We start from the raw sequence: 10886 nt of genomic DNA, 5'->3' as shown, positions 1-10886 counted from the left end.
CGCTTTGGGATTCCCTTCCCTTCTCCTGGCATTCTTGTTGTGATTATCCTTTTGTGTCTTCTTTATTCAGTACCCTACCTGTTTTTCTTCCCCAAGAAGCTGACCTGATTCAAATGGTTAATAGTATTCTCACCAGAGGCCTGTCAGTAAAAATGGGGGTGGAGGGAAATCCACCACAAGCGGTACAAATGACACATATGCATTTTCATTCCGGTTGCCAACCAATGAACCAAAAGAGCGTTCAGGCACATGAATGTATTTCTAAAATGGGGATGGGGTAGGGCATAAGCAGATGCACTATTGTTGATGCATTCAAATGCACGAGGAATGCAAACACTGACACCACACAAAAGAGAATGAATGGATATGCATGATCAGTGGCTTTAACACAACAGTCCCTTCCTATATGGTAGATAGGATTCTGGCCACAATGCTCCTGAATGTGGCAGCAGCACTTTGGGACATGACCAAGGGTTTAGCTGCTGGCCCACAGCCTGAATAACTGGAAGTTGAATAATTAAATTAAAAGAGGATTATATTCTGCGGGCACACTGAAGAATGCTGCTTGCAGGGACTGGCACAATGGCAGTGTTGCTGTAGTTTTCTGCTGAACTCAGCACCATGGGATTATGGAGATGTTTGTGGAAAAGTCTACAGGGGCATCTCTTCCCCCCCCCCCCATTCATAATTTTTTCCAAAGGGAGATGAAAAAGGCAACACTGTTGAAGCTGAAATGATCAATAATTGTATGCTTTGCCTTATTTATGAATAAAACTGTAGTATGGTCACACCTGGCCTAATAGTGAGGGAACAAGCAAGCAAGCAAGCAAGCAAGCAAGCAAGCAAGCAAGCAAACAAACAAACAAACAAAGGAGCTAAAGGCACTCCTGGAGGAGACTGATGCCCTCAATCTATTCCAGTCTGGGTTCAGGCTGCTTCATGGCACAGGTATGTCATTGGTCACCCTGCAAGACGATCTTTTGAGGGAGACTGTGGCGTTCACCCTTATTATGTTAAATAGGCATGCATTATTCATGTTGCAGGCTAATGTTGTTGAGAGCTGGAGCTGAGAGAGAGAGAGAGAGAGGCGGAGCCTGAGAGTGAAGAGAGAGCAGAGTGCAGTCAGAGTGGGAGAGAGTGTGGAGTCAGGAGAGATAGAGAGATATTTGGGAGAACTGGGGTGTGATTAGTCAGAAGAGTGAATAGTAACTGTGAGATCAAATAGAAGATTGTTATTGATTATTTAAAAACCTGAAGAAGATATGTATGAATTATTATCAAAACATCTGTAAACAGTAAACCTGTTGTATTTAAAAGACAGTGATGCATGGACCTTCATCTTTCCTTAGAAAAGTATGTTGATTTAGTGATCAGCTGGTGGCAGCATGTGAAGAGGAGTTTGGTTTGCCTTCAAGTGCTCTGTGGTTGGAAGATAACCAAGGGGAACTAGGGGCAAATGCCCCAGAGACCAACAGGGCAAAATGTCCTTGCTGATTGTCCTCAACCTCTCAGTGACCTTTGATGCCGGTGACCATGGTATCCTCCTGGGGGAGGCTTTCTGGGCTGGGGATTGGTGGCCTGGCTTGGTCCTGGCTCCAGTCCTTTCTAGAGGACCGCCTTCAGAGAGTACAGCTTGGGGAGATGATGGCCACCCCTTGGACTCTCAATTGTGGAGTGCCACAAGAGTCTATCATATCCCCAATGCTATTTAATATATCTATATGAGGCTGCTGGGGGAGGTCATCAGGGGTTTTGGAACTTCGTATTAGCAATATGCGGATGAAACCCAGCTCTATCTCTCCCTCCATCTCTCTGCAGAGGATGCCGTTCTGTCCCTTGACCGCTACTTGAATGCTGTGCTGGGGTGGATGAGGGATAATAGACTAAGACTGAATCCTGACAAGACAGAAGCCCTTTGTGTGGGTACCCCTAGTGTTTGTGGATTGGGGGCCTCCCTCTCCTTGGCGAGGGTCATTTGTTAAGAATGAAGTTCACACCTTGAGCTTACTTCTAGACCCATCTCTATCAATGGAGTCCCAAATACAGTAATGTCTGTGGTCTGCCCCATCTATTTCCACCTGAGGTGGATTGCCCATCTGCATCCCTGCCTTGACACCAGATCCCTCACCACGCTGGTCCATTGGTAGTCTTGAGATTTGACTACTGTAGTCCTCTCTGTGTGGGGCTGCCTATGAGGCTGCTACGGAAACTTCAGCAGTTTCTGTAGCAGCCTCAAAATTTTCAAAATTATGAAAAAGAAATATCTTCACATTTTTCCTATTCTGGCCACCCCACACTGGTTACCTGTTTGTTTCCATGCCAGCTTCAAGGTGCTGGTGGTGACATACAAAGCCCTTAATAGTTTGAGACCTTGATACCTGGCAAAATGCCTCCTTCCGACGAGATCTGCCCATCCTATATGATCTTCCCAGGCTGGGCAGTTGAGAACATCGACCATGAGAGAGGCCTGGAAAGAGAAGACCAACATTTGGACCTTCTCAGTAATTGCCCCTCTCCCGCCTGAAATCCACCTGGCCCCCTTCGCTGGGAACTTTTCAACAATCGGTAAAAACATGGTTTTTTTAGACAGCCCTTTCTGAACCTTATAAAACCTTGTGTTTACATTATTGGTTCTGCCACCTTGCCTTAATTTCCTTTTAATCAATTTTAGTTAAATTTGTCAGTGTATATATGTTTAATTTTGATTTTATAGTTATTGTGTTCATTGTTTTAAATTGTTTTTTGTTGTTATAATTGCTAAATGTGTAAACTGCCCAGAGTGGCCTTGGCAGCCAGATGGGTGGTATAAAAGTCGAAAGAAAGAAAGAAAGAAAGCTACTCATTCAGAATAGCCATCAACAAGTCCAGTTGCAGCCAAGATCAAAGTCCTGTTCAGGCAGTTATTAAGGAAGCATGTGAAGTTCACACATGTCATAGCCTTTCTACATGAGCCAGAGCCCCGATTCTCCAGGCTATTTGGGGAGGTAACAGCAGCTTCCTCTTCTTCAGGTAGTTGCATTTCCCTGATCAACATGAAAACACACAAGGTGAGGCTAGTTCATTCCCTCAATATATGCAGTTCCACATGCTTTTAAAAAGAATGAATAGGGCATTAGCTGTGGTGGTGCTTCCTGGGAATTGCAGTCATTAGGCTGTGTGGGAGGCACCTCCAGAAGAACTATGACTGCTAGGAAGCAGCATGACAGCTTCCTTTTTTAAAACATTAACAAAATGTTGTTGACTACAGGTGTGTATTTGTGGACTAACAGTCTTTTGTAAAGCAGGACTCCTGGACATTTTCCCAGCACATGAGTACACACAGAGAGACGGGTAGACATGATGCTATTTCTCCTGTGATCATTTCCCTTTATATCAGTGACCCTGGAGCTACATTGCTTCAAAGTAAATTCACTGCCCCCATCTTGCCAGAAAATAAATGCAACCTGATAATGGCTTTGCAAAGGTCCATCAGCAGCAGCCATGGGTTTAATCAGTTAATTATGGCATTTATGCAACGCTTTTTCTTTTATCTTTTATCGAGAGGCCAAAGTCAACATCTACCCTCCCTTCCAATGATATCAGAAAATTCAATAAACAGATATGAATAAAGGGAACAGAGTGATTTTAGCCCATAGGTGAATCAAATAACTTATATGACAACACCTGTTTATGGTAGTGGTTGCATGTCAAACCAATTACACTGTTTTCTTTTGAGAAGCTGAAACACAGAAAGGTCATAGATAAATGCTAGAGCTGGATAAAATTTTGAAGCGAGTCACTGGAAAGCTGCAACTAGAATGGATGACTTCCTTGTTTTTCACTCTGCACTAAATCATAGGGCCAGACTGCTTACTGCCTCAAGATGGAAAGAGTTATTTTTGGACTACAATTCCCAGAATATCCAGCCAACATAGCTAACGGTCATGATCTCTGAGATAACCTAGAAAATGAAATCTGAAAATGTAACTGTTTTCATCTCTGCTCTTGCCCTACTACTATCCATCAAGAACCAACACTAAGAAGTGAATTTCAAAGGAGTAAAGATATAGCTTATCATTACTATATTCCCATCACTAGAGCAAAGACTATTTAGCTACTATAGGTACATTATTTTTTCATCTCCTCTGCGTTTTCTCTTCAACCCAGCCCCAGTGAAGGTAACTGGAGGCACCAGGGATACTGAGCCAGTCTGTGTGTATGGATTAGTGACTCTAATTTCATTCCCTAGGAAACAGACACATGGAGAAGGAGGTTGACATTGTTGAAAATCCAATTGTACTCCAACTCCCATTCAATAACGGTTTGGGCGGGCTTCTTCTGAGCCCCTGAGGGTAGAGATAGCAGCTTAGCTCCATACAAGTGCTTTCAGCAGCTTTCAAGCTCAGTCCCTGCTGATGGAACTGCATATATTGAGGAAATGAACTAGCCTCACCTAGCTTCAAGCAGGCTTTAGGTCCAATACAAAGAAATCTGCTCCCTTGAAGTCTGCTACAGGCGTGATCATCCAGGACCGAGCACAGCAGATGGAATGCTGGGTGCAGACTACACTGAGCTGTATTCCAGAGAGAATGTAGTAACCGAAGAAGCATTAAATAACATCAAGTGCCTGCCTGTCTTGGAAGAGTTGGAGAGCGAACCAACTTTAGCAGAAATAAAAGTGGCCTTGGATTCCCTTGGCTCCAGCAAGGCACCTGGGAAGGATAACATCCCTGTTGAAGTGCTGAAGTGCTGTAAAGAGACCATCACCACTGAGCTGTATGAAATTTTTTATATTTACTGGAGTACCACAGGACACGAAGGATGTAAATATCGTCACATTGTATAAGAACAAAGGAGACAGGGGTGACTGCAATAACTACCGTGGCATCTCTCTTCTTAGCGTTGTAGGGAAGCTGCTTGCCCATGTTGTGCTGAAGAGGCTCCAGGTACTTGCAGACAGAGTCTATCCAGAATCACAGTGTGGATTTTGAGCTAATAGATCCACCACTGACATGGTATTCTCCCTCAGACAGTTGCAGGAGAAATGCAGGGAACAACAACAGCCACTTTTTGTGGCCTTCATAGATCTTACAAAGGCCTTTGATTTGGTTAGCAGGGACAGCTTTTTAAAAATACTTCCCAAGATTGGATGTCCACCTTGACTCCTTAACATCATCAGGTCCTTTCACAAGGAAATGAAGGGGACTGTAGTTTTTGATGGCTCAGCATCAGATCCCTTTGACATCTGAAGTGGAGTGAAACTATATCCTTGCACCAACTCTGTTTGGGATCTTTTTTGCTATAATGCTGAAGCATGCTTTTGGAACTGCAACAGAAGGTGTCTATCTCCAGACTAGATCAGATGGAAAGCTCTTTAATCTTTCTAGATTGAGAGGGAAGACCAAAGTCCAATTGAAATGCATGCTGGACTTAATCTTCGCCAATGATTCTGCTGAATAGCTCCAATAACTTATGAATCATTTTAGTAAGCCCTGCCCAGATTTTGGATTAACAATCAGCCTGAAGAAAACATAAATCATGGGCCATGGCACGGACTCACCTCCCTCTATTACCATCTCTACACAAGAATTGGAGGTTGTTCATGATTTCGTGGACCTTGGCTCAATGATCTCTGACACACTCTCTCTAGATGTCAAGCTGGATAAACGCATTGGCAAAGCAGCTACCATGTTCTCTAGACTCACAAAAAGAGTATGGCCTAATAAGAAGCTGACGGCATATACCAAGATCCAGGTCTATAGAGCCTATGTCCTGAGTACACTCCTATACTACAGTGAGTCCTGGACCTTTTGTGCATGGCAGGAGAGGAAGCTGAACACGTTCGATATGCACTGTTTCTGACGCTTTTTTGGTATCGCCTGGCAGGACAAAGTTCCAAATAGAGTAGTCCTAGAATGAGCTAGAATTTTTAGCATGTATACATTACTGAAACAACGACATCTACGTTGGCTCGGGCATGTCATGAGAATGGCTGACGGTTGGATTCCAAAGATCTCCTGTATGGAGAACTAGTGCAGGGAAAGCACCCCAGAGGGAGACCACAGCTGCGATACAAGGACATCTGCAAGCAGGATCTGAAGGCCTTAGGAATGGACCTCAACAGATGGGAAATCTTGACGTCTGAGCATTCAGCCTGAAGGCAGGAGGTGCAGCATGGCCTCTCCCAATTTGAAGAGACACTTTTTTCAGCAGGTCGAGGCAAAGAGGCAGTCCTGAAACCAGCCAAATCAGGGAGCTGGACAGGGGACAGATTGTATTTGTCTTCAGTGTGGAAGGAATGGTCACTCTCAAACTGGCCTTCTCAGCTACACTAGATGTTGTTCCAAGACCACATTACCATAGTCTCCCAAGAGTGAAGGACGCCATTGAAGCCCATGAATATACAAGCTGAGAAGGCATTGTCTACTGCCCTAGTGCTTGGTGGGAGTGGGGGGGGGGCTCACAATTATAAGATTTCTCTCCCCTGATGTCTCTCTTCTCTTCTGTGAGTGCAGCAGGTTGCAGCAGGTAGGCCAGGCATAGGCAACAGCAAAAATAATCTAAGTAAAGAAGGTAATCCTCCCCCTCCCACATACACACACACATGGTTGGGAGGAAAGAGTCTCAAATAAATGGGAGTGGTATAAAAAAATCCCAAAGAGGTATGCTGGCACTAGCAGGCTGCTTGCAGCAGCAAAAATAATACAAAAATATGGGAGGCAAAGTTATCCAATATTCAAGAAATAAAGGTTAAAAAAGAGAAAGGATCCAAGACAGAGGTGCAGGCAGGCAGCAAAAGCAATCCAGGATGGAGAGCACCAGGAGCTCTGCACACAGTAATCCCGTAAGGAATGACTATAGCAATGTACTCTCCTCAGGCTTTACTGAGTTCCAGGCCCTTCGACAGATTCAAAATTCCTGCTCCTCTGAACCTTTTGATTGGCTCCTGAAACAGCCTTCATAATGCTATTGGATTAAAAGCAACATGAAACTTCCGTGTACCACTTTTATAAACCCCAAATCATTTGTGTTTAAGAGGCTGTCTTTTGGCAATTAGGAAATAACACAAAATGCTTGAAAGAGAGTATCTTTTGCATTTTGGGTCTTTTGTTAAAAAACAGTAGACCCATCTTTAATTACTTGGAGCTATATTTTAAAACATTTGTGAGCTTTGGTGACTCAAAGGTTTTCCTGGCTGTGCATGCTTTTTCCTTGCCAGCGGTGTAGTGAAGCCAAGGCTCACAGCATTGAATAATAAAACTCTTCTTCTTCTTCTTCTTCTTCTTCTTCTTCTTCTTCTTCTTCTTCTTCTTCTTCTTCTTCTTCTTCTTCTTCTTCTTCTTCTTCTTCTTCTTCTTCTTCTTCTTCTTCTTCTTCTTCTTCTTCTTCTTCTTCTTCTTCTTCTTCTTCTTCTTCTTCTTCTTCTTCTTCCTCCTCCTCCTCCTCCTCCTCCTCCTCCTCCTCCTCCTCCTCCTCCTCCTCCTCCTCCTCCTCCTCCTCCTCCTCCTCCTCATAATAATAATAATAATAATAATAATAATAATAATAATAATAATAATAATAATAATAATAATAATAATAATAATAATAATAATAATAATAAAGTGGACCCTCGACTTACGGAATTAATCCGTATTGGAACGGTGGCTGCAGGTCTAAAAGTCTGTAAGTCGAGGCTCCATTGACCTACAATGCATTGAAACCTGATTAATCCATAACCAGCCGTTTTTGTTCCATTTTGGTTTTTTTCCGGTCTGTAGGTCGATTCTCCGGCTGCAAGTCGAACCTAAATTTTGTGGCCAGAGAAATCTATAACTCAAAAAGTCTGTAAGTGGAGCAGTCTATAAGTCGATGGTCCACTGTAATGACGACAACAACAACAACAATAATAGTCATAGTAATTGTAATAATAATAATATCAGGGACTACTTTGCCATCTGCTACCCTCTCATACTTCCCTCTACCCTCTGAGCTCAATTGAAGTCTTCACCATAGCTGAAGGTAAATTGAGTTCCTGAGCAATGCTATATTTTTGTGAACTATCCCAACCATAATGCAAAATGTTTGGAATTACATGGTCTTGAATAGGCAGTTAAGTCCCATTCACTTTATAAATTGCCTCCTCCTGAAATCACACTAGAAAGCACAACAAATGGAACTGCATGTTGTTGGGTTTATTCATGTAGTTCAACATACTGCAGTCTGGATGTCTTTGGCACTAGGACCATTCAGAATTGTCATGATGAGAGCTTCTGTTTCAAGCCTTACAATTATACTACTGGCTAGAATGCTCATTTCTCTCAGCAAGTTTGTTTCCTTTGAATTAGGCTCAAGTAGAAGACATTCCCAGTAGATTATGCCTCCCTCATCTGTAACAGCCTGCCTTATGTCGATGAAAAATAATGCATTTAAGCCATGATCTAAAGCTACTGAAGTCAGTAGATGCCTTTCAGAGGGCCTTAGTTCAGGCCCCCAGGGATGACATTATCTGAGGCAAGATTTATCTTCTGGATCAGAGTAGCATTTTGGCCTGAGACATTGAAGTAACGCTTAGAGAGAACACAAAAAACAAATACTGTATTACCTGTCCATTATCAATTCTTCATTACAAATGACAACATCATTATAATAAGACCTTGCATAACCTCCCGAACATTGCGAGTAGAATAAATGAGAGGTACCTCCAAAAGCAAATGGATTGCTTTTTTTTTTTTAAAGAAAGCCATACTAAGCAAGCGCTTACCATTGCATTAAAATTGATTGCATTTTCAAGTTATTTTCTGCTGTACCTAGTGAAAGGGTGTCTAAGTGGCTGATGAATTTGACAGATGATTTTCATTTGAGCCTCCAGACATGCTGTCTCAGCAGATCTTGGAGTCAAGGCACACATCTGTCACCTCCTCCTGTCAAGCCCTGGGATATATAATAACATTAAAACGTCATTTCTCCAGATCTCCCATGTACACGTTGCCACCTTTTGGGGGCATGCTTTTAGCAAGGTGGTGAACTCTGCACCATGTAATTTTTTAATGAAACAAACTCAACTTCATTGCTGAGGAGATTGTGTGTGAATGAATGCAGATTACATTTGCTTGCTGCTTCCAATACTGAATGTCCAAAGATTTATTTTCTTATTTTTATTGGCTATAATTAGGCAGCAGAAGGCAATGGAAATCAGAATGAAATAAAATCAGGAAAAAGAAAGGGCATTTTATTGACACAGTCCCAATATTGGCCTTATTGTAATATGTATGGGAAAAGAGGCATTTCACTAATGTGTATCTTGAAATTTTCTGTTTGTAGTTCAGAATCTCTCTGGTGACACGAGGGATATTTAATAGCATTCACAGGTTGTGTCCATTGATTTTTTTAGTGTGTCACAGAAATAGGATTTTAAAACAAAGCTCTTTGCTTTAAAATAAATTATTTTCTTTCACAACATTTGTATACCACCCAATATCTAATGTTTTCAGGATGTTTAATAAACTCACTTGGAGGAACCTGTTTTCAATTTCCCATTCATGTCTTGCAGAGCTAAGAATGTTAACTTTTAAAAAGAACTCATTGCAGTTTTTGTCGATTCTCGACAGACAGGTTGCTGTTATCCTCACTGTGGCTCTACTCACACAAATCATTTATTGCACATTATGTTGCATTGTCATTATCAATGGGCCAAAAAAACACACAGAGAAATACACTTTCTTTTGAACAGCCAGTTTTGATATCATACCCTAGCAATACTTATAAAAATACAGGAAACAAAATCATCAAACTAGATGTGAAGTAGTTTGTAAATGTAAAAACTAGATGTATTATCCCTATGATATGCTTCAGGAATCAGACCTGCAAATTAAGCCTGTTTCCCCCCCTTCTAATGACCAACTTGATCTTCCTTCTCACAAACCACAAAGAAACAAAGAAACTTCAGCAATGATAAATTGAAAGGGTGGCTCCATCAACTCCTGGCATGTGACATCTAATGGGGTTGTCCAGAACCAGTTTGCTCTTTAGGCTTAAGATGTTTTCATAGTCCTGTTCTAGTGTGTATTACATTAGCCATTATTCATGGCTGAAGTTAAACACTTTCAGAGCTGCAATCAATCCTAAGAATGCTTGCTTTATCAGCAGCAGTTATATCTTGAGTACACATGCATATGATTAGCCCATACATGCTTTGCTTTTATTAGTTTAGAATACTTATATATTATCCTTCATCAAAAAAAGATTCCAGGTGGTTTACAATAGCAGGATGTCAGGAAGATCCTTAAAACCTCACCTACTGAAATCAGTGAGTCCTAAAATAGTTTGTTATCATTACTGGGCAACAGAAAACATTAACCAATTTCCTGTATAATCAAGCAGTATTGCACTGGAAGGAATATTGTCAGATTTCTTAAAACAGCAAACTCCTCCTCCATGTTAGTATCATTAAAAATGTGATTCAGTTTAAATAGATCATGCCCACTGCCTTTTCTTTTAATTAGATTGCTGCTACAGAATGGTCCATAGTGTTTTGGGTCAGTTTGACAAGACAGAGACAGGGGTGGGGAGGAGAAGGCTCATTGAAGAAGTCTCAGAAATACACAGTGCTTCTGTCCATTATCTAGAGCAATTAAGGACTCCTGCTTCACTGAGTTAGCAAGAGGCCAATCGGCAGAACATTAAGCTTGCATCCATCTTACTCAAATTACTGTCCTGCTCTGCTTTGGTTGTGTAATAATTTCTTCAGGGCAAGGTATGCCACAGATCCAATTAACTGGATTAAGTTATAATTAATTGTCAAAAATCGCTCTCCTTTTTATTAACAGTGTTGATTTCCAAATGTACAGAAGTCTTACATACATAGAGGGAACAGGGGAAGCTGTCTTGTATCAAGGCAGACCATTGGTCTATCCAGCTTAGTACTA

This window comes from Pogona vitticeps, chromosome 6 (assembly GCF_051106095.1).
Source record: "Pogona vitticeps strain Pit_001003342236 chromosome 6, PviZW2.1, whole genome shotgun sequence".
Lineage (NCBI taxonomy): Eukaryota > Metazoa > Chordata > Lepidosauria > Squamata > Agamidae > Pogona > Pogona vitticeps.
The sequence above is the reverse complement of the archived record's forward strand: the minus strand, read 5'-3'. Positions refer to the sequence as shown.